The sequence below is a fragment of the Crinia signifera genome, chromosome 7 (assembly GCF_055691185.1).
Source record: "Crinia signifera chromosome 7, ASM5569118v1, whole genome shotgun sequence".
In the NCBI taxonomy this organism is placed as follows: Eukaryota; Metazoa; Chordata; class Amphibia; order Anura; family Myobatrachidae; genus Crinia; species Crinia signifera.
Window position 1 is genome coordinate 103,588,455 of NC_139223.1, and position 25,265 is coordinate 103,613,719.

The following is a 25,265-nucleotide window of genomic DNA, read 5'->3' on the forward strand; positions in this document are numbered from 1 at the left end:
AAGGACATCACCTTATTCCCATCCATCAGCTGGCCCACCCGCTGTACCCCTTGTCGTTTCCAAGTATCAAATATTGAGTTGGCAACTCCGGGGGGAAAACCAGGGTTATCAAACAATGGGGTAAGGGGAGAGAGTTGTGATGAGACACAGGAAAATTTCCTGAGTCTGTTCCAACAAGCTACAGTGGGACCTATTGTGGGGTGCGGTATGACCCGAACTTTAAACTGCCAGGGGTAAAATTCTATAGACGTGGGAAAAAATTCACTTTCTAGGAGGACCCATTGTTTAGTATCAGCTGACCACGTCCACTCCAAAACCCTGCCTAATATAATAGCATCATAGTACACTGAAAAGTCTGGTAACTGAAGTCCTCCCATATGCTTTCGTCTGAAAAGTATTGCGTGTTGGAATCGTGGTCTTTTGCTACCCCAGATAAATGCTCTAACCTCGTTATGTAGATCACGAAACCAAGCCTTTGGGATGTGAATAGGTAATGTTTGCAGAAGATATAGGACTCTAGGGAGGACATTCATTTTAACCACACTAATTCTGCCCAGCCAGGAGAGGCGTTTATTCAGCCAACTTCTAAGTTCAGTGCGAAGTGTAAGTAACAAACGTTTAAAATTATCATAGAGACGGGACAGGTCAGAGGACAACGTGACGCCAAGGTATCTAATACTAGTAGGGTGCCAGGTAAAGGGGAAGGACTGTTTGAGTATTTCCAAACTGTCAGGTGGGGATGATACGTTTAGTGCCACAGATTTGGTCATGTTTATTTTAAAATTTGAGAGGGAACCAAATGTCTGAAATTCTGCCATGAGGTTGGGGATAGAAATAATCGGGTTAGTCAGTACCGCCAACAAATCGTCGGCGAACAAAGCTAGTTTATAGTCAATTTCCTTTACTTTTAAACCGGTGATATTTGGGTTAAGTCTAATGGTACATGCTAGGGCCTCCATACACAGTACGAATATTAGAGGGGAGAGGGGGCACCCCTGCCTGGTTCCGTTACTAATTTGGATCGGTTCCGAAAGGGCCCCGTTAATTCTAATCCGAGCCGTGGGGAATCTATAGAGTGCCATGATACGTTGTTGACAGACCGGGCCCAACCCTATGTGTCTTAAGACCCCTTCCATAAACATCCAACTAATTCTGTCGAATGCTTTCTCAGCATCGGTAGACAACATAACCATTGGGATGTTCTTAGTAGAAGCCAAATATATCAAGTCAATGGCTTTAGTCGTATTGTCTCGCGCCTCCCTCCCAGGCACGAAACCCACCTGGTCAGAGTGTATCAGGTTAGGCAATACCACCTTAAGTCTATTGGCTATTAATTTTGCAAACAATTTGATATCAGCATTCAAGAGGGAAATTGGACGGTAGCTGGCACATTGGCTTGGGTCTTTATTCTCTTTGGGTATAACCGTTATATGTGCTTCTAAAGATTGGGGGGTAAAACCTTGATCAGCTGCTACTGCGTTAAATGCCATCAGCAACTTAGGTAAGAGTATATCTTTAAAAGACTTATAATAGGAAACAGTGAAGCCGTCGGGGCCCGGGCTTTTCCCAGACGGGGTATCCCTTAGAGCCGTCTCTAGCTCCAAGAGAGAAAAAGGGGATTCCAATCGGGCTTCGTCTTCCTCCGACAGTCGAGGGAGACCCGCATCACGGAGATATCGCTCCACAAGAACATGGGAGGAAGGCAGGTCCCCAGCATTGTTAAGGTTGTATAATTTAGTGTAATAGGAATGAAATGCCCCAGCTATGTCCCGTGTGAGAGTACGTCTGGTCCCATCTGAGTCTCTTATTGTGTCGATATATAACGTAGCCCTCTGAGACCGCAGTGCTCTCGCCAAAAGCCTCCCCGGTTTATTGCCCCACTGATAGTAACGGTTCCTACACAATTTGTAATCCTTCTTAACATCTTCAAATAATAAGGCATTAAGCGCCGACCTCACCTCAGCAAGTTCTAACAATGTTTGAGGGGAAGGGGTAGATTTATGCGCTGTCTCCAGAGTTCGCAGTCGCTGGAGCAAGGTCAGCTTTTTACCCAGCCTTTCTCGCTTTAGCATTGTGCCCAACTGAATGAGTTTACCACGAATCACGCATTTATGGGCTTCCCATATCGTAATTCTAGACACCTCTGGTGTCTCATTATCTATAAAATACTCAGTAATTGCTGTGGTTAGTTGCGCTTTGCATCTAGTGTCAGCGAGGAGATGTTCATTCAAACGCCATGTACACTGCTTAATATTGGTGATGGACGTGTCAAGGGTCAGAAATATAGGGGCGTGATCCGACCAAGTAGTCAGGCCTATGTCAGTAGCTTGAATCAAATGGAGATACCTATGGGGAAGTAAAAAATAATCCAATCTAGAATACATATTGTGTGGTCGGGAGTAGAATGTGTAATTTCTATCCACCGGGTGTTGGAGCCGCCATGTATCCACCAATTGGTGATCATGTAAGGTTCTTCTGACCTTACGATGGGAAGCGGTGGAAGGTCTACCCATGGGCCCTGAGGTGTCAGTCTCCGGTTGGAGTGGCCAGTTCAGATCTCCCCCTACAACCAGAATGCCCTCGACCAGCGGGGCAATCCGGTCCAGAGCTATAGAAAGATAGGAGGACTGCATTTGATTTGGCACATAAAAATTTGCGAATGTATAGGACTGGTCAAAAAGTCTACATTTAACCAACAATGTTCTGCCCTCCTCCAGAGCTACCGAGGTCACATCCTTAAAAGGTAGTCGCCTAGACAGTAGGATAGCAACTCCCAAAGACTTGCTTTTTGTATTGTTATTATAGAAAGCAGTCGGGAAGTTGCGATCTGTGAGAGTTGGCGCAGCATCAGACCTAAAGTGGGTCTCCTGGAGAAATGCAACATCGGCTTTAAAAGCATACAGGTCTCTAAGTACCCTAGATCGTTTTTCTGGAAGGTTTAGGCCCTTAACATTATATGAGACCAGTCTAATAGCGGTGGGCTTCATATTAGCCGCCATCATCTATTGGGAAGGAAGCTAGAAACAAGCTCTGGAGGAGGGCACCAACCGCACTAGGGTGAGGGATAGGAGTAGGGAAAGGGAAGGAGGAAAAAGAGAGTAGAAAAACAACCTCAAAGAACACTTTCAAAAACAGTTTCAAATTGTACAGCTTACTTAAAAGTAACATCAGAAAATAAGTAAACAGCACACTGCCGCCGCTTGGGAGTCCGGCCATGAGGAGCATGTCCGGGTCCAAGAAAAACATGGCGACGTGGGGGCACTGGGGGTCAGTGCCAGCGGCTGGCCAAAACAACCAAAAAGAGGAGAAAAATTGCATAAAACCGTAACGAGAAAAGACCAAACATTAATTCCTTCTTGTTAAACACTTCAACTCACCAAAAAATGTAACAAGTCCCAACGCTAAAATGGGTAGGCCGAAATTTAAGTCCATACTGTATATCGTTTTATCTTCAAACAAAGAAAAAAAGAAAAACACTCAAGTCGAGATGCGGGAGTAGGAGATGGCCCTCAAACCGTCAACGTGGTCCCAAGGTGAAGCAAGGTGATGGGTCATCATTTGGGAGTAGCAACTCCAGGAGCCCGTTGCTCCAATGGTGGCCTGGGGTTTCGCTGTACCAGCTGCCAGTCATTGTTAGGATGTGCAAGTTCCGGTGGGATAGAGCACACCAAGGACTCCTGCCATTCTGGAAGGGCAACTGTGGGGACATTTAATGCCCGGCAGAAAGCCGTCAGGTCCTCAGAACCCCTGAAAGTATGGAGTTTGCCGTTGTGAGTCACTTGCAGGCTGAAGGGAAAGCCCCATCTGTATTTCAATCCCAGTTTGCGGAGTTCGGACGTCAAGGGACGTAGAGCTCTCCGTTTTTGGAGGGTGGCCCATGACAGGTCTTGGAAGATCTGGATTCGGTGGTCCCCCCGATCAATGTACTCGCTCTGACGAGTCCTTCGGAGGATATCTTCCTTCTGGGTAAAATAATGTAGGCGGCAAATTACATCTCTTGGACGGTCTGTAGGGGCTCCTCTCGGTTTCAATGCGCGGTGTGCTCTATCAAACTCAACTTGGGTGTGAGGGTCCTGTCCCAAGAGTTCATTGAAAACCCCGGTGAGGTAGTCTATGAGATTCTGTGGAAGGATTTCCTCAGGGATACCCCTGATCCGCAAGTTATTACGACGCCCCCTGTTGTCCAGGTCATCCAGACGCTCGTGCACATGTTGTAGTTCAACCGCCTGTCGTATGACTGCTGCTCGGAGATTGTTATGTGCAGTTGCAGAGTCCGAGGTGAATTCCTCCATGGAAGTTATACGGGAACCGATCTGGGTTACCTCTGACTGAATACCGGCAATTTCCGAACGGACAGTGTCACGGAGTCTCTGTTCAAGCAGGTCAAGGTCCCGCCTTGTCGGCATGGTGCTCAAGATCTGCAGGACTTGTGATATACCTGCCGATTCTGTTGGGGGTGTCAACTCTGTGGGGCGTGTGTTTTGGGGTGTAGTGTCCCCGAACTGCGACAGGCTTGGTGTAGAAGGTATCTCGACTTTCTTGTAGTGTTTGCCGTGGGTCCCGTGGAGTTTGGGACATCAAGAAGGGGGCAGCGGTCCAGTACAAGGACAAGTGCAATTTAAGAACTGTGGAGTACACCAAGCTTGGTGATTAATGAACTACAGCAGGTGTCAGCGCACCTAAACTGTTGTCATATATATATATATATATATATATATATATATATATATATATATATATATATATATATATATATATATATATATATATATATATATATATACAGGGCTATTTTTCTGCAGGCTCCAGCAGGAACTGTGGCCATTATTCTAGTTCACTCTTTCTGACAAAATATTTCTTAGATGGACAAAACCATGTGCACTGCAGGTGAGGCAGGTGTAAAACCACACCCAAATCTAATTATCTCTGCAGAAGTAACACCTGCCTCACCTGCAGTGCACATGGTTTTGTCCATATAAGAAATATTTTGTCAGAAAGAGTGAAGTAGAATAAGGGCCACAGTTCCTGCTGGAGCCTGCAGAAAAATAGCCCTGTATATATATATATATATATATATATATATATATGTACTTATGTAATATCTGGGCTCCCGTTTTTCTTATGAGGACCGCGTCCGCTCACCACGATTTGGGCACGGTGGCTCGCTGCGCTCGCCACACTATATAAATTCAACTCCATGCGTAGTTGGATAGTAGGGGTATGAAAAAATGGGGTGCATTTAACATGGGAGCCCAGATAATACATAAGTACCTATATATATATATTTTTCCACGGGATCCGGCACTGCCTGTACAGAACCAAGTAAACTTGCCCGGGTGCTCGTCCAATAGTCAGCGTTTGTCACTGACCACATGTAGAAGTCCAAATGAAGCACCTCACTCCGGGTCTCATATAAACAAAAGTGTGGTTTACTGGTGCCTGTAAACCACACTTTTGTTTATATGAGACCCGGAGTGACTTCATTTGGATATATATATATATATATATATATATATATATATATATATATATATATATACACACTCACCGGTCTTCTTTTCTTGCTTGCAAAAAGTTTTTAATACATACCACAAGAGTATAACTTTCCTTACATGATAGTTGGTAAGCAAAACCTTTTTCAAGACTCCCTCTCCTGCCCTCCTCATGGACAACTACATGATTATAATGGGAGCCTTATATGCCCAGAATGGCAACACCCACTTCCTCAGTCCGGAAGTGCATACACTAACAATCGCCATCATACATAATCATATGAACATAGAAACATATAAAGTGCTTTGTGCGTTTCACAGCAATAAGAGCTATATACATAATGCCCCTGCGCCATCATTGCTTATTACAGCCGCTTACCTTCAATACAGCCATCTCAGCCCAGTGTGTACAACGCTGACCGGTCTGCGTGTCATCTGTGGGACTGTGTTTGGGGCGCAGGGCTCTTTGGGCTGCAGTTGCTGGGCTGCTCCATGGCATCATATCGTATACTTTCCATCACCCCTTTAGTTTGTTTAGTATATATGTAGCACCCTCCACATTTATTATTCCTCTTACCTAGGTAAGTCTTATCACATATAATTTCCCCTATCCCTTTTACTATCACTTCAATTTCACACTAATGGAATGGCCTGGGGGGCCCTGTGCCCTGGACCTGTCTCAGAGTGGTGTTAGGGACTTGTCCTATTGAGGTAACCTGGACGCGGTGGACAACCTGATAATAATGGCCATCATTATGCTAATAACCTCAGAAATGCAATATAGCAATGATATTAAAAGGTCTAGCATTTATATTTAGTGTGCACCTGCAAACTCCTCCTCCTGCTTGCTGCACTACAGGTCTCAGCAGGTAGCACCTCATATGTCCAGGGTGTGCAGTTTAGGGCCCCTCCCCCTATGATAGTGGGTAAGCAAGACCTTTTTCAAGACCCCCTCTCCTGCCCTCCTCATGTACAACTACATGATTATAATGGGAGCCTTATATGCCCAGAATGGCAACACCTTCAATACAGCCATCTCAGCCCAGTGTGTACAACGCTGACCGGTCTGAATGTCATTGGCCGGAAGTACCACTATCGAGTCTGCGTACCCAGGTTAATGTACATGTAGCCAACCGGAAGTGCCAGCTCACATCACATTCACCCGGCAGATCCTCCGTGGGACACAAATAAGCCATATTAATAGTTCCTATTACTGTCCTGTCACCCGTGCACCTATATTGAAACTATATTTAGCCATTCAAAATGCGCAATAGCTTAATTCACTAATACAAAGCACAATATGATCATATGCTAAATAACACTCATTATCTAGACTCTAGTCAATATAATATACATTCCCTCTAGGAATATAAGGCCCACATCACAAAGTGACACAATACAAACATAGACATATATTACCCAATTAAAAACAGTAAAAAAAATTGACATTTTTAAATGTTTCTATAAAAAAAAAAAAATCAATAAACAGGCGCTTTCATTCACTTACTACAAATATCTAGAGACAACCAATCCCCATGAGAATCATGGAGAATAGATGTTCCCACAGATACTGTTATCTTCATAGAAAAACACTCAGAGAATTATACTCGTTCAATCCTTTTGGGGCAATTGTATCTAATCTCTGTATCCACCTAGCCTCTTTCCTCAATAAAATGAGACCTGTCACCCCCCCACTCCACCCAGTCGATGATCATATACATCATAGAGGACACTTGAAGTTTTATTTTCAAAAAATGTGCTGCATCTGGTTTATCAGTAGCAGAGGTAGCATAAGCAAGCCTTATTGAGGACTGATGCTGGTTCATCCTTTCGCGGAATGTTCGAATTGTTTTGCCCACATAGGCGAGCCCACATGGGCATTTCAGTATAAACACCACATGATCCATGGTGCATACCAAATGATGTTGTAACCAGATCTTACACCCAGAATGTGGGTAGCAAAAGGATCCTCCCGTCAGCATTGCCCTGCATTTTGTGCACTGCGGACATTTAAAGCAGCCCATTACCAGCTGCCTTTACCAGCTGACGGGCCTCATGTCTGGACGAAATAGCAGATCCTTCAAATTTTTCCCTCTTTTTGCCCCTATCAGGGGGATTGCTTGCAATGGATTTAAAGGCGGAATCCATTTTTAATATCAGCCAATGTTTTTTAAAGGCCTTGTTGACCTTTTTGAACCACGGGTGACATTCTATGGAATTTTTCGCACTCCACATCGCCGCTCTTCGCACTTTCAGAAATCGCATTTTTTAGTCATAATTCGCATATTTAATGGGATGCGCATTAGAGGCTAAAAAGTGCTATGTACAGTAGGAGCAAGTTTCATCTTTGCTCCTTTGGTCATGGCTAGCCATGGCTAGCCATGGCTATTCTATTGTTCTCAGCTGCAATACAATACGTATTGCAGCTGAGAACAATAGAATAGCCATGGCTAGCCATGGCCAAAGAAGCAAAGATGAAACTTGCTCCTACTGTAGTGCGATTTGCAGCGAATTGATGCGAAATTATGTCACTAAAAAGTGTGATTTCTTCCGCCGGTCATGTGCGAATTTTAGACCAACCGGAGTGCGATTTACAAGACTGTCTCCACATGCCAAATAACCCCCTAATCTATTGGCCCACCTAGGTCCCCTCCATTATGCATCACACCCCCTATATAAAGGGGCATTGGCGCCATTTCACTCTTTGATAGGAAGTAAGGAGCATGGAGAGGAGCAGTGGCAGTGTGAGAAGAGGAAGAGGTGTTGGTGGCAGAGTGAGGAGTGTCAGAGGGGCCAGTGGCAGAGGGAGCAGTGGCAGTGTGACCAGAGGAAGAGGGGCCAGTGGCAGAGGGAGCAGTGGCAGCAGCCAGGCAAGAGGAGCCAGTGGGAGAGGCAGCAGAGGACTGGTGAGGTCGACCTCCATTACAGGGAGTGGCAGCAGTGTGGCAGCCACCATGGCCACTGCAAGGGCAGCCCCAGACCAGGCCCTGGCAGACCAGGCCCAGCAGGAGGAGGTGGAGGATCCGCTGGCATCCCCATCCTGTAGCCAGGACCTTGCCCATACCCCACAGCAGCTGCAGGAGGGCCACATGTCCGAGATGGAGGTGAGGAGGAGGAGGAGGAGGAAGACACTGGCATGGAGGAGGATTTTGACATGCATGTGGAAGATATAGAGGATGAGGGGGAGGGTGAAGCTGGCCGCACCAAAAGTGGGAGAAAGGTCCGATTCAGCTATGAGGAGAATGTGGCGCTTGTCCGGGCCATCATACCCCTGTATGACCGCTTACTGGGGAAAAACCAGCACAAGACCACCTCACATCGTAAACGTGGTATGTGGAAGGACATCACCCAGGCGGTCAACGCTGTCAGTCACCGCAAGAGGCTAAGCAAAAACGTTAAAAAGCGGTTTAACGACATCAAGCGGCAGCTGAAAAAGAAAATGGCAATGGAGATGGAGGAGGCCACCAAGACTGGCGGAGGAAGCCCCACCACAATAACGTACACATCATATGAGGTGAAGCTCCAAAGAATTATCCCCCCTGATGACCTGCCTGGGATGCACATTGTGGATACCGATAGGCCGGCAAGCCCACCCCGAGCTGGTAAGTGTCACCACATGCAATATGAAACATACATGCCAATGTATTTAAACTGCAATGTTATTTTGTATTGTTATACTAATTAATGTGGTGCTGTGGAACTACATAGCCCAGCAAGGTCTGTCAATGGCAATAGTTTATACCTACTTTAAAAATTATCAGAATGCTGGGCCTTGTAGTTCCACAACTGCACATCTATCGTTCCACACCTGTAACATTTTTTCTAGCAGCTTCATATGTATGTGGCCCAAAAACATTGGTGTACTGGTGGTTTAGCAGTCACGCCTACATACCACAGATTTGCCAACAGTTGTAATGTGTCAAGCAGTGTTTTAATTTTTTTGCCTGACTACAGGTGCAAAACTTCAATGTAAAAATATGAATAGTAAATAATATAGCCCTAAACCAAAGGTAAATTTGTCCATTATTGTAATTTATTTGATGATTTTGCACAAAAGCATCTCCATTGCTCGTACATAAAGTCTGCCGATCTTTCCTTTCACAGATTGTCCATCCCGAAGTGATCAAGCATCCAAGAGAAGAAGCTCCGATGGTGCCGCATCTGTGGAAGCAGGTAAATGTTCAAACCACAGGCCATTACACATACAGTACACACACCCATCACATTACAGTCATCTCCAGCTGCTACATTGCAACGGACATGAATATAATGTGGCCTAGCCATGTCAATGAAGATTATTGTCAATGTTTCATGCAGGATCGGGGTTTATTTGTAAGTACATAGCACCCCTAGGTATGGGCGTCTACCATCTCAGACCCTTTCCAAAACAGTATTGACGACAGAAAGGACAATATATGCATCTGTACTTACCTCTTCCTCTGTATCCACAGGTACTGTACAACTAGGACAACAATCCACAGAATCCTTTGATATGCCGGTGGATGACATAGAGATAATTCTGGAACCAGTGGACACGTTTGCAGCTGAGGAGGAAATAAACACATCATCACAGAGTGATCTTCCACCAAGTGGGGTGACTCCAAACCCACCCCCACCCAGAAATACTCCCCCTACAGCTGCTTCTGTTGCCCAAGTAGCTACCTCCTTGGTACATTTCAAGGACAAACAACTAGAATTTATGGCCTCCCAAAGTCTGGAAATGGGCAACATTAAGGGGTACATGTGTGACACCTTTCTACAGTTGAGAAAATTGTCTAGGAGTGTACGGGTTGGTGTAGGCACTCAGGTGCGTATGGCAAATACCATAGACACCTGTCTGGCTGAACTTAGTTCTGCTGTAAGGGAGCAGAATATCCATATTGGCAGCCTTGCACAAAGTATTCATTCAATTAGTCAATCGTGTACTGCGCAGACCAATGCGTTGATCGCTATGCAGGCACAAATCCATCAAATGGAGGTGTCAGGTGTGATAGGTGCAACTACATCTACAATTAGTAGTGTATCTAGCACACCAGTAAGTGGCTCACCAACTTCCCCACCCCGTCGGAGTATTAAGACCCGGGGTGGCGTGTGCGCAGGGTCAAGAGGTGGTAGTGCACGGCCTGATGGAGAGAAAAAATAATTATTTTACATAAAATAAATTGATAATGCATGTACTATGCTTGAATTTTTGTTACATTAATACACATTTCTATTGTGTGCGACTGACAAATGCAGGTTATGTATGACATAATATACTGTAGTAAAAATGTCACAACGCATACCATTTTGTCTGTGTGTTATTCTTCAAACATTTGTTGTGTGATCTGTTCCATAATGTAATGATATATGGGCAAGGTATTGGTGGAAGATGCTGTTGTCTCAAATCTGGCCCATCCGAGGTTGTGGAACTACATATTTCAGCAAGTTGTGGCAGTCATGTTTTGAGCTGTCATGCTTACAGTGTGTCAGGGCATGCTGGCCCATGTAGTTCCACAACAACAGGTGAGCCATAGTTGATTGCACAAAAATCACATACATGTTGTTAATATACTTACAAGGTTTTTTACAGCAAGGGATAGGTCTGCACCACCAACTGTACCCTTGGAGCCCCCCCACAATTTATTACTTTGCTTAAGACCCTATACACTGCCCCGGCCACGCAAATACTCAATAATGGATTCCTTTCACAACCATTCTATACACAGAGGGGCACATGACAGGGATGCCCGCTGTCTCCATTGCTATTTGCCCTGGCTCTGGAGCCCCTGGCCATAGCCCTAAGAGCATCCTCTACATATACTGGAATTAGAGTTGGAGGAGAGGAAGCCAAATTGGCTCTCTTCGCCGACGACATGTTAGTATTTGCATCAAACCCGAAGGAGGCTATTCCAGAGATAATATCACTGATTGAGCGGTTTGGCTCATTCTCTGGGTTTAAAGTTAACTATACAAAGTCTGAATTGATGATTGTCACAGGCCCCAGTGACTCATCCACCCCAGGTTCCCCACTGGCATGCGATGCGATTTTCCTATCTAATGTATTCACTGCTCTGTGTCAGCAAATCTTAAAGCAAAATTTAAAAAGATAGGATGCGATAAAAAATCGCATCGCATGCCATTATTGTATGGCATGCGATGTGATGAGATATCGTACAGCACATCCAGGGATGCCTGTTTGGGGAGCTATACTCACGCTCATTTTGTCTACATTTATGTGTGGACATGTGTTTGTATTTTATTCAATTGTATTACACTATGATGGTGTTTTTACTTTATATTCCCTATCTGAGTGACTTCCCTTGGATATGAAGGATTTTTAAAGCCAGTGGAGACAGGAGTTTGTCCCTCCATCAAATGCGATTGTCTACCTCTTAAGTAGACCACTATACTTGGTACGGACCCCCGTGAATATTTACATGTGTGATTTCATACAAATGATATACAGTATTACACTATTTGTATTATTTTTTCCTTTTGGGTAACACCTGTTTTGGGAAGGAAACGAAAACCTTTTATTTGAATTATAAGCGCCAGAGGAACGCTTCCATATCTTGTCTTGGTATTGTATATTTTTTCATTGAAGTGGTGTTTCAATTACTTGGTAGTGGGACCTCAGGCTGCTATATTAGCGCATAGTATATTGGTTCAAAAGCCATCCTAAAAAATATTACACACAAAAACCAACAGTGTTCACTTGATACATTTATTAATCTAAACTCTGGCCCTTATTTAGATCTGATCACAGTACAAATTTGTTCTCAAAATGGGCAAAACCATGTGGACTGCAGGTGGGGCAGATGTAACATGTATAGAAAGAGTTTGATTTGTGTGAGTTATTTTGTCTCTGTGCAGGATAAATATTGCCTGCATTATTTTTACACTGCAATTTATATTTCAGTTTCAACACACCCCACCCATATTTAACTCTCTCTGCACATGTTACATCTGCCCCACCTGCAGTGCACGTGGAGAACAAATTTGTACTGCAATCAGATCTGAATAAGGGCCAATGTGTACATGGCCACCAACAGGGGGGTGCTGTGGGTACAGCTGTCCTGGGCTCCGGCCTCTCGTAGGGCCCTGGCAGCTATTTTTGCCCACCACAAACACCCCCCCCCCCCCCCGACTGCCTCTGCTGTGCTGCCTGCTTCTTCAATGCAGGACACCGGTGGCCAGTTAAAATGCTGCATCGGCTTTTGAGCCAATCAGAGCTTGTGTACCATTAGCCAATCAGAGCAACTGCCGGTACTCAAGTTCTGATTGGCTCACCAGCTGGTGCTGTATTTTAATTGGCCGCCGGTGTCCTGCATTGAAGAAGCCTGTGCTTGGGACCTACAGAAGGAGTCAGGCAGTAAGGGAAGGGAGGGGGGGGGGGTCTGGACTGGAAATCAGTCCTGGGCCTCAAAATTCCTAGCGGCAGCCCTGACTGTGTATCAGGGCCCAGTAGCGCATGCAGGGGGGGTTTCTGAGTACCCAGAACCCCCCCTCTCTGCCTCCTGAACTATTATACCCTAGTCCCCATTTGGTAGGTGGGATTCTCTAGTTTTTAATTCCATTAAAAGCTAAGAAATCTAGTTCCGGGAACTGGAGATATCTGCAGTCAAGCAAGCTGCCCTCCCACCAGAAAATTATGAATAATAAGCCCACTCCACTATACACCCCTCCTCTCATATTAAACATCCTCTACCACCCTGGAAGTTATCTATTGGGACCCCTTTATTCAGCCCAGTGCCCCCTTCTCCCACCATCTGTGCAGTAAAGGGGTAATTAGTGGAAATTACTGAGCCCTACATGCTGAGTGGTTGATATAATACCCTCTACCACCCGCGGGACATCAAAGCTTCCGCTCATAGCACCCCCCACCCCTACCGCTGGAGGATAGGTAGGGGCCCCAATACATTGCTATGCCCAGTGGTCTACACTGCTGGTATGTATATATGTATATATATATATATATATATATATATATATATATTCAGTGGTCGAAGTGGGGCGGTATACGGGGGTATGCCATACCGCCACTTTAATCTGAAGATAAAAAAAAACACTTTTTTTTCCCCCTCAGGATGCTCTCTGATCACTCAGCAGCGCATATTGTGCTTTTGTAATACCCCTGTACAACGGGGCAGTCTGGCAGGGGACGTTGATGGACAGGGGGGTGTCCGAAGGTGCGCACTATATTCACTCTTTACTTTTCCATACCCCCACTTCAAAATTTCCATACCCCCACTTCAAAATTTCCACTTCGACCACTGTATATATATATATATATAGAAAGCGTCTTGACCCGGCACTGTGTAAAATGGTAAATCTGCTGAGTCCCGTGCCCCCACATCCAATGAAGGAGAATATAGCAGGCGTCAGTGTGGCACTCCGGACGGTAGTATAAGGATTTCAGACGGACACCAAATGTAGTCAACGTTTCATTTCTTTTATTAGAAATTTCATCAGGATACAAATAACAGTGTAGTACATACCTTATATAACCCACATAATCAGTGCTGAGTAGATCCCACTCCTCCGGGAGCCACGCCACGCCGCCGGTGTCTGTGACGTCATCAGCACCGCGTCCACACGCGGCTCAGAGGAGACGCGTCACCATAGCAACCCACGTCCATACACAGACGTGGTGCCATGGAAACAGGACTCCTACGGGCTCATGCGAGGGACACTGGAAATGACGCGTCCAACAGAATACCACGGTTACGTCGGCATGGTTACAGGAGGAGGTGACAGGGGGCGTATGTTGCTGTGTAAAGAATCCTCTTGGATTCACAGGCTTAAGGTGTTGGCACCCTTGGGCCTGAATGAGAACATTACATTATCATGCTTTATGTAATACTTTTTCAGTATCGCTATAGTATACTATGCTGTATCCCTTAGATAACTGCATCTGCTGGTTATATTAACCCATCTATTTCTGGGGATATTTAATTACAGGTCATGGAAGATCAGAGAACATGATGAACTGAATAATTATTGTAATGTTGATATGTAATCGATGTCTTTTTTCATGTTTTCTTTTTAAAATTTTCTCTCCCGAGCACAGCTATTCATTGTGCCACATGCATATACTTAAACCTGGTGTTTTATTAATATTTTCATAATGTTGGGGGTTGTTTTATGTGGTGGTATTGTTTGTATATTGCAGCTGTAATGATCAACGCTGTAGGGTAACCATGCCGACGTAACCGTGGTATTCTGTTGGACGCGTCATTTCCAGTGTCCCTCGCGTGAGCCCGTAGGAGTCCTGTTTCCATGGCACCACGTCTGTGTATGGACGTGGGTTGCTATGGTGACGCGTCTCCTCTGAGCCGCGTGTGGACGCGGTGCTGATGACGTCACAGACACCGGCGGCGCGGCGTGGCTCCCGGAGGCGTGGGATCTACTCATCACTGATTATGTGGGTTATATAAGGTACTGTATGTACTACACTGTTATTTGTATCCTGATGAAATTTCTAATAAAAGAAATGAAACGTTGACTACACTTGGTGTCCGTCTGAAATTCTTCTACTACCGTCCGGAGTGCCACACTGACGCCTGATATATATATATATATATATATATATATATATATTATGATTATTTATATACATTTGGTCCATCTATAATACTTTAACTGAACCGGCATATACTGGGTCACCTAAGTGTCCATCTCCGTGCTTTGCTCCGCCCCTCTGGAAACCCACTTCTATAAATCCTGCGTTTGCCCCTGGCAAATGCCAGAAGGGCCGATGACCAGGTGGGCCGATTTTGAGTCCCGCTGGCTGCTGGCGACGCTGGGACTCTCCTGTGTTCGGTGGCGCTGGCCGCGGCTCTAACAATATGGCCACGGCTTCGGGAACATGGCCGCCGGCCTCCTGCACTAAGGTCTAGACAGTGCAGGAGGCCGCTACAGAGGGCGGGGCATCGGGCGGGATTCGGGCATTACACATTCCATAATGTGTAATGCCTCCTTTTTCTAATGCCACGCCTCCTTTCCATGAGACCATGCCCTATTTTCGCCTCACAAGGGTCCTGCCTACTGCAGATGGGCCTGTGTGCCAAAAATGCCAGGGCTGATTTCTGGTCCCAGTCCGGCCCTGCTGTGTATTTAGGTGAGCTTAAAATATTTAATACTTGACATTGGTGCTATTTCACTTCAATGGCCACCAGATGGTGCTCAAGTGCTATGTTAATAGCACTCAACATTACCTTTGCTATTTTCTCACCTTGTAATTGTGACATATCAAGAAAATTTGCAAAAGGGGTTCATCCGGCCTTCAACTTCTGCTGCTGGCACAGGGTTATTTTTGTAAAGAAAAAAGACAATAGACTTAGACCACAGCTACTCTCTTCCGTTGATCACAGAACATTTTGATAGCGTGAAGGGTGGCAAAGTGTTTTCTAAACTAGATCTTTGTGGGACATATAGGGGAAAATTGACTAAAGGAAATTTGTAAAAAAAAATAGGTGTATTTGTATCCAGAAATACACTTATTTTTGACATTTACTATCCCGAAAATACGGCAATTCGTATTCGTATTGATGTTAATAATGCTATCAATACGAATACGAATTGCAGTATTTTCGGCATAGTAAATGTCAGAAATATGTGTATTTCTGGATACAAATACACCTAATTTTTACATATTTCCTTTAGTAAATTTCCCCCATAATCTCATCAGAATTCGTAAAGGTGATGAATGGAAAACTGCTTTCAATATGAGAGCCGGCGTCTACAAATACTTAGTGATGCCCTTCAGTCTCTGCAATGCACCAGCAGTTTTTCATCAATTTGTAAACAAGATCTTCCTTGATTTCTTGTATAAATTCCTTGACATATACTTAGACGACATTCTACATTTTTCTGAAGATATTGGGGGAAATTTACTAAGATGTGTATTCTACTTCACATGTGATGTTGCTATGGGAAACCAATCAGAAACTACTTCTTATTTATTTAGCACCCTCTAGAACAGGGCTGGGCAACACCGGCCCTCCAGATGTTGATGAACTACACATCCCAGGATGCTTTGCATTAGTTTTGCTATGTGGCCTTGCTGAAACTGATGCAAGGCATGCTGGGATGTGTAGTTCATCAACATCTGGAGGGCCGGTGTTGCCCAGCCCTGCTCTAGAAGATAGTAGACAGGAACTGATTGGTTGCCCATAGCAACATCACATGTGAAGTAGAATACACATCTTAGTAAATTTCCCCAATTGAGTCTCATCACTCCCAAGTGAAAGAGGTTCTTTCCTAACTCAGACAGAATAAAATCTATGGCAAGCTCTCTAAGGGCCTTATTCTAGTTCACTCTTAGAGGCAAATTCCTTCTTAGCTGGACAAAACCATGTGCACTGCAGGGAGGGCAGATGTAACATGTGCAGAAAGAATTAGCTTTGGGTGAGTTATTTTGTTTCTGTGCAGGGAAAATACTGGCTGCATTATTTTTACACTGCAATATACAGATGGGGCAGGCCTCTTCTTTGCTGGTGAATCGCTAGAACGTCAGCGCTGGCGATCTGCCAGCGGCCTGCCTCAAGTCTGACTGAGACGCGCGTGCGTCTCACGCGCGTCTCAACCTTCGTTAGCGGGGCGACGGGAACCCTGTCCGCCTCTGCTTCAGGGAGACGGACAGGGTTGAGGGGGAGGTTTGGGCAGGCGGCGGGGACCCCGGGTCAACGCTGACAAGCCGGCGGTGACCCGGGGGAAGCGCTGAAAGCCTCTCGTGCGCGCGCGTCCACTTCTCGCTATAGCTATGGCGTTGGCGGGGAATGGCGGCTGGCGTCGCCATCGCCATCCCCTGCAAAGATGGGACCTGCCCCATCTGTAGATCTCACTTTGAAGAAAAACCCCACCCAGATCTAATTCTCTCTGCACAAGTTACATCTGCCTCACCTGCAGTGCACATGGTTTTGTCCAACTAAGAAGGAATTTGCCTCTAAGGGCAGTTTTCAATGAGGATAATTCGCCCTGTTTCACTGCGAATTTGCTATTTTCGCGTTGGAAGGTGATTTTTTGGGTCAGAAAGTGAATCACCCTATTCAACGTGCACTTCTCTGAAAAGTGATTTTCGCCGTGTGTTGCCGTGTAACAAATCGCCATCTTTTCATGGTGAAGTGGAAAGTGAACTTTTAAAATAAAGTTGTTGTTGTTTTACATTTGGTGTCAAAATATCAGGAATTTTATTCTGTGAAGGGGCATGCTATTTTTATTCATGTGCTTATAGCACATGAATATATATTTAATTTAAAAAAATTCACATAGCAGCCAGCAGGGGGCCGGGAGCCAAGAGCTGCTCATTAGATATTCATATATTCACTGTTCCCGATCATTACATATGCATGATCGGGTGCAGTGAATACCCGGTCCCCTGCTGGCTCTCCCGGGGGGCAGCCTGTGCTGCCTGGCTCCCGGGGAGCCCACCTCCCCCACCACATACGTTCTGGGGCAGGCAGGGAGACTTCCCTCTCCCTGCCTGCCGCCGTCCTCAGGCTCCCTGCGGCGTCAGCCGCAGGGGTTCACATTCGCGGTCAGGGGCAGCGAGCCCCTGCCTCATTGAATACTGTGTCAGCGAGGGCTCCAGCCCTCCAGAACCCGGCGAAAGTGCAGCGAATCCTAAACAGGATTCGCTGCACATCGCGATTAGGGACATTGAACACTGCCCTGAGTGAACTAAAATAAGACCCTAAGTGTATGTTTGAAGTTTCCTCAATTCCCTTCATAGGGTATAATATCTAGATCTGAACTCCACATGGATCCCAAGAAGTTAGAGGCAATTACTGGGTGGTTTCAGGTCACAACTTTAAAAGCAGTCCTGCGATTCATTGGCTTAGCCAACTATTACCAAATTTTTCCCCCTTTAATTATCCCCATTACAGCGCTCACTCAGAAGGGGGTCAATCTTGCGGTATGGCCTGAAGAAGCTGTGTCTGCCTTTTAACTCCTCAAACCTTTTACCCCAGCACCCATTCTCTTAAGGCCCCCATACACTATAAGATTTTTCTGACCTGTAAAATTGCATCTGATTTCCCTTGAACTTCCCCAGCAGCTTCCCAGGAGGCCTACATACAATTTGACACTTGATGTGCCATTTTTTACATCCAATTTGCATCAGATAAATCACATGTGATTTATCACACGTGATTTATCATATGATAAATCACTTGAGATTTATCTGACGCAAATTGGATGTGCCATGAGATTTATCGTATGGGATGGCCCTAGGGAGTGGCCTGAACAGTGCTATATAAAGCAGGGGCCATTTTAACTCTCTGCACACTCTGTTTTGTAACTATTGAGGCTGGTTTTTACTTGCTGAGCATTTACATAGCTACAGTGCATTTCTTTGTTTAGCTTTTCTAAACAAAGTGCATTCTTTCCGATTCTGTCATGGATTCTAGCTATCACCTTCTTCAAGTCTATGGTTTTCTGAAGTTGAAATGTGAGAGAGCCCAGCAACGGAAGAAGTAGAGGTCCTGCTGGACCAATGAGTGGCTTCGGAGGAGGGACTCTCTCTCCCACATGTCGCTCCTGGCCGAGATTAAGGAGAACAACCAAGAGGACTATCGCAATTACCTGCGAATGGATGACACCACATTCCAAGAGTTTCTGGAACTGGTGACTCCCTATATCAAGAGGCAAGACACCAAGATGCGGAGGACCATCCCTGCTGAGGAAAGGCTGAGGTATCTGGCTACAGGGGGGTCACTTGAGGATCTAAAGTTCTGGGCCTTTATCTCTGCGCAGGCTTTGGGGCGTATTATCCCATACACCTGCAAGGCTATTGTCAAGGTGCGACAGAACCAGTTTTTAAAGGTAAATAAAAACACACCACACCTGCTTTTCCAACTTGTAAAACAGTTTTATATATGGTAATTTTTTTTTTTAGATCAAAAGTGCTTTGTATTCCCAGAGCCATGACTATGCACCTACATTATGTGTGTATTCATTGAATAAATACACCATATACCCTAGTGCACCATATTTATAGGGAATTATTTAAAATCTACAATTAAGAATAATCAGGCAGCTCATCATCTGCCAACATGGCCCTGTAAATTGCCGAGGAACAGGTAGTAGTGGGGTGTAGGCTGGGGTTGCATGTAAAGTTCCCTCTAATTTTACTAAGGCTGTGTGTGGCAAAAAATATTGGCTGTGCAACTTTGGAAGGAAATTAAAATTTTTGTGCATCACATAAAGGTATAAAGGCCTAGTAAACAAATGGTTAATTTTTATATGCCCCCCACAGTGCCAGGTAAATATATGCCCCCACAGTGACATTCCCCTTACCATGGGGCTATCGTGCCTAAATCCAGTGACTTTGGTGGGCCTCTGGTAGGTGGGCTGCTGCTGAGCTACTCAGTGCGCACTGTATGGTGCCGGCATCTGACGCTGGCACCACAGAGTACGCAGGATGGCTCCAGGCTCCAATATGGCGGCGCCCTGTGCAACCACTCAACTAAAACATGCCTGGATCCGGCTGCAGCTCTGACCGGTGTCAACATAACTTTATGCGCTTGGCTGTAATGTCTGTGCGCACACTCAGCGAGTTTTGTGCATGTGCACAGCTTAGAGGAAACACTGGTTGCATGGTAGAAACAGTTTGGGGTTAAGTGGGAGGTCCTAGACAGTACTGCGAAGAGTGAGACATACAGAGCGCGCTTTATACATGCATTCACATTCTTACTATATGTAGAAATAAAACACCCTCACTACATGATTTATTTATCATGTTTCTTTCTTTGGTTTAGCTACCTGCAAGCATGGAGGAATGGCAAGCCGTCGCAGAGGATTTTGATAACAGGTGGAATTTCCCTAACCCACTGATGGCAGTGGTGAATACCAACTATGAGTTTTTTCTTCATTGATGTTGGCAAGAATGGACAGGCCTCAGATGGTGGCTCACTGAAAAGACCCTAAAGTTGCCTACTAGAGAGGTTGCCAAGCATGCCCTCAATTTTGTTTTTGTGGCGGATGAGGCCTTTGCACTACACGAGAACATCATGAAGCCATTTCCACATTGGCAACTTACAATGGAGAAGCAGACCTATAATTACAGGTTATCAAGGGCACGCCGTATTGTAGAAAATGCTTTTGGAATACTCTCCAACCGCTTCCGCGTTTTCAATACTGCAATCTACTTGCAGGTTGACAAAAATTTACTGGGTGGTGACTGCTTGTTGTGTCCTTCATAACTTTTTATGCCACAAAGCCACCCAGCATAGGACAATGAGCACAGCAGCAGCAATAGAAGACCACAACCTATCAGAGGAGGTTGTCCATCTGTCCTCTGTGCAACCACCACTGGCCATCTCCAGGGCGAACGCTCAAGCAAAATTGGCCAGGGAGGAATACCTGGCCTATTTTAATGGGGTAGGTGCGGTCCCCTGGCAGGAGGATGCAATTAGATAAACTTTAGTGGTGGCAGGACTGTTGTTCTTGGTTGTGATGCAAAACTTAAAATTGATTGTGATGGTTAAAATAAATGGTTTAATTGATGGTGTTTTTCTTCTTTTTTACATGATTTATTTCTAAATTTAAATGTGTTAATTGTGGAAAGCAACAAGCAACACAATAAGGGGTCTATGGTGGAGGAAAATGTGGGCATTAACCCCATTAGAAGTTTATTTAAATACATTTTATGACAGTGTATATAGGGGCCAATTCAGACCCACTTGTCGTTGTCCACATTCAGCCCAGTCCCCGATGGTTGGGGTTTGCGCATGAGCGAATATGCCTTTTGCTTCAGGAAGGGTGGTCAGGAGGAGGATGCTGGGGCCACCAATCGTTTCATAGGCATGCCAACAAAAAAGGAGGGTGTACCCAAAGAAACTCTGGGAAATGTGTAAATGCTTCTGTGTGTAATGTTTTTTAAAAGGGAAAAATATCCCCATCTGCCCATTCCGAAGTATAACCAGCCCAGGGGTAAAAAAAAATATATAAAGCTGTATAATTGCCTATAAATATGGTGCACTATACACAAAACCTGGTGCACCATATTTAGAGGGATTTTAAACTTACAATGAAGACTAATCGAGCAGCTCCTCATCTGCCAACATGGCTCTGTAAATTGCTGAGGAACAGGTAGCTTGGGGCTGGGGTTGCATTGCAGAAATGGTTTGGGTGGGAAGTTCTAGGACAGTGCTGCGAGAAATGAGACATCCAGAGCACGCTTTATACAAGCATTCGGATGTTATGCGCTGAAATTGAAGGGCCTGCTCTGTGGGAAGTTTGCGTATAGTGTTCGCTATATAGACACCAAAATTGGCGAAACGATCCGGTGGCTTGGACAGTGGCCTCTTCAGTTCCTGAAATACGATATCATCTTTGGCCTGTGTGTTTTTTTCTTTCGGCTGCGTTTCCTTGAAGCCTGAGTATGTGGCTGTGGAGAAGGTGCTGGTGCTGAATTTTCTTAATTTGATGGAGGAACAGGTGTACTAGAATACTCTATTTTGGATTGGAATGTCAAATCTGGATTTGTAGGGACATTCACTTCAGAAAGTTCTTCCTGTATGTTGAAATAAAACACTTTTATTACATGTTTTAATCATAATTTCTCCTTTTTCTGTTTTAGCTCCCTGCAAGCATGGGGGAGTGGCAAGCCATGGCAGAGGACTGAGTCGGCCCTAGGCATAGGCATACGAGGCAACTGCCCATGCCTAGGGATGGCAGACTCCTATGCCCAGTGCTGGAGAGGGGTGGGGGGCATGTCACTTCCCTCCTCCTGGGATTTTGCGGCAGTGCGGCCACTTACAGCGCCATTGTCCCTTTTGCAACTTCAGCTATGTATCAAAGGCACCCGGCCAGCCATAGAAGTAGGAACAGTTGCATCACGGGGATTGTACTTTATCTTTTACTGGGTCAAAACTTTATGCAGTTAAGGATAAACTGCAAATCCCATGAGGCCATTGAGCCCTGCTTTGACAGACCCAGGGAGAAAGGGAGAGTGCTGACATCCTGCATGTATTGTACACTTGAAAACTGAATCCGCGCCAGCATATCTGCAGTCTGTGGTAAGGCGGAGGAGGGAGACAGTTCTGTAATGTGGCTATGGGTCACTACGCAGCCATTTTTCCAGAGATCTTTACTGCTGCTCTATCGGACCGAAGATGAGGAGTAGAATGAAATGGGTGCAGGGTGTACAGTGTGGGGGACATTTAAAAAAAAAAAAGTGTTGGCATTTATAAAAAAAAAAAAAATCAATTAATATGTACTTACAGAGGTGGCCTGAGAACCTTCACCCACTTCTTTGTTGCTGGGGTGCGAGGTGATTCCTGTTCTGGTCGCTTCATGCCCCACCAGAAACATGATCTGTGGGTAATACCACAGTGTTGGTGTGTAGATTTGTGAGGTGGCTGCCCCCGACTTCTAAGAACTCTCCACCTTCCTGTGCTCTTTTATAAAAAAGAGTGCGGAGATTTTGCCATCTCTTCTGGACCCAGTCTGTGGTTGCGGAGGTGTAGTAGGTCCTACTGAACTCTAGAATGTCCTTCAATGTGGCACTCCTCTTCAGCTTATTAAAATAGTCACTGGAAGTGACATTCCAGAGGCATTCATAACCCCTGTATAGCTCAATGAAGCCTGTGACGAAGTCGACATTCTTATCTAGAGACATACCTGCAAGTTAATTATTGAAATTTAAAAAAATTGTATGTTTGTTTTTTCATTACACACGAGAGAGCACGAGAGAGCACAGCAGTGCTCTGGTGCCTTCTGAATACATGGATGCAGAGCTGGGGTGGAAGAGGTAGTACCGATGGTGTTATGGTTAGCATTACTGCCGCACAGCACTGAGGTCATGGGTTCCATTCCCACCATGGCCCTAACTGTGCGGAGTTTGTATATTCTCACCATACTTGCGTGGGTTTCCTTCGGATACTCAGGTTTCCTCCCACATTCCAAAAATATACTGGTAGGCTAATTGGCTCCCAACAAAATTAACCCTAGAATGTCTGTGTATACATGTGGTAGGGAATATAGATTGTAAGCTCCACTGGGGCAGGGACTGATGTGAATGTTCAAATATTCTTTCTAAAGCGCTGCGGAATATGTATGCGCAATAGAAGAAACTGTTATTATTAGGCACTCAGACTGGTAGACTGTATCAACAAAACATTTACTAAAGAAATGGGTGCATAAATGTGTTGGTGTGCTGTATTTGTAGTATTACCAGGGTAGGTCTAGGCATTTGCCTAGGGCGCCGGCCACTGGAGGGCGGTACTGAGCCGCCAAGGAGGAGAGGTACCATAGAGGTACCCGTACCATAGAAAGCAGGAAGTGCCGCGGGGGCTGGGAGCAGGTGAGTATCATCCGCACCCCCCGCCCGCCGCCTGCTGCCCGCTGAAATCTCCCCCGCAGCGGGCGGCGGGCAGGTGGGGGATTTGCCTGGGGGGAAGGTTGCACCAGCCCTGAGTATGACGGACACCCTCCAAAATATTGTAGATAGTGGCTATGCTGGACCATCATGGAAAATAAATAATATATTAAAAAATACACACAAAACCCCCAAACTTGCGCTCAAATCAGAAAGTTGGCTGCACCACTGCGGAGTCCCCTGTTAGACAGGACACAGGGTTTTAGAGATGCAAAGAAAAGGGAAAGCAGGGTGCGCTAATGGATATAATCACAGCCACTGAATAAAAAACAATTTATTAATATCAATAAAAAAAGCCTTTAGGGCAATCTTCAACATCACTTCATAAAACAAATATATAATTTCATTGAGGGTTAAGACTTCCAAAGTCGAGTAGAATTTCCAACGCGTTTCGTCATATAGAATGACTTCCTCAGGGGCGATGGAAGTTTACAATTCATATTGGAAATTACAATATACAAAAATGAGTGACACATACAAAAACATCAAATATATTTACAAATATATATATATATATATATATGTGTAGTTGTATCCAGGTACAATCCAGGTACAAACAGACAGCGGCACTCAATGGGTTTTCAAAAATCGTTTTAGTGATACTCCAACGTTTCGGGGACTAGCCCCTTTGTCAAGGTGTAAGAACAACAACAATCGTGATCAAACATCAAACTTAAATAGGGTGATATTACCGTGTGGCGAGATCATTCTGACGCTGGGGAGCCCGCTGCCGGAAGTCGCTGGGACCGGAAGGCGGAAGCCGGAAATAGAGTGGAACTTACTTTGCGTGTCAGCGTCATGGTGCTGAACCGCAAGCTCTCTATGAGTAAAGCGGTTCACGGGAGCGTCTGTCCGGCGCCGTCAGATCAGCCAGTTAAAACATCCTGTAAAAAAGCAAAGTTTCCATTACAATTCAATATCTTAAAAACATTTGTCAGTGAATAATTATAAGAAGCCGTGGTGTTACCAGTGTGGGTGTTAGGACAGCTTATTAGCTGATGTCTAAATATGAGTATATAGAAAGTGTTGTGTTGTGCATTTTATCGGTCAAAGCACTCTCATGTCTATCATGGTGTAGTCATCTAAAGGGTCTCTATAATCATCAGTCAAATGGGCACTGATGTCGACTCGATCTCATGTCGACCATTCTATAATCTGGACAGGTTCATCGTGTTTGTGTGTATTGATAGAGGCTTGTGTGCCTCATTGAGATAAGTCCGTACTTATAGGAAGGTGATAACCATCGGAGTGGAAAAGATAGCAAGAGAGATTGAAGATGAAATGGAAGTATATTGTGATCAGCTTCATGGGCTGAATTGTTGGGTCTAAATGGGGGTTATTCTAGTTCACTCTTTCTGACAAATTCCTTCTTAGATGGACAAAACCATGTGCACTGCAGGTGGGGCAGA

The 25,265-nt window shown here is 45.1% G+C and overlaps 1 long non-coding RNA gene across 4 annotated transcripts; it reads right to left on the minus strand.

The window, feature by feature from the left end:
• Positions 1–9,503: 9,503 nt before the first annotated feature.
• Positions 9,504–24,736, minus strand: LOC146020437 (uncharacterized). Of its 4 annotated transcripts, XR_014450790.1 has the most exons (5): positions 24,549–24,736; positions 15,709–15,769; positions 10,541–10,615; positions 9,924–10,036; positions 9,504–9,653 (listed from the first exon to the last, which is right to left on the minus strand). It is a non-coding gene; the product is annotated as an uncharacterized LOC146020437 (long non-coding RNA). The 4 variants fall into 4 exon arrangements; XR_014450791.1 differs by lacking the exon at positions 15,709–15,769; XR_014450792.1 differs by lacking the exons at positions 15,709–15,769; positions 24,549–24,736 and adding an exon at positions 22,701–23,090.
• Between the last annotated feature and the right edge of the window lie 529 nt (positions 24,737–25,265).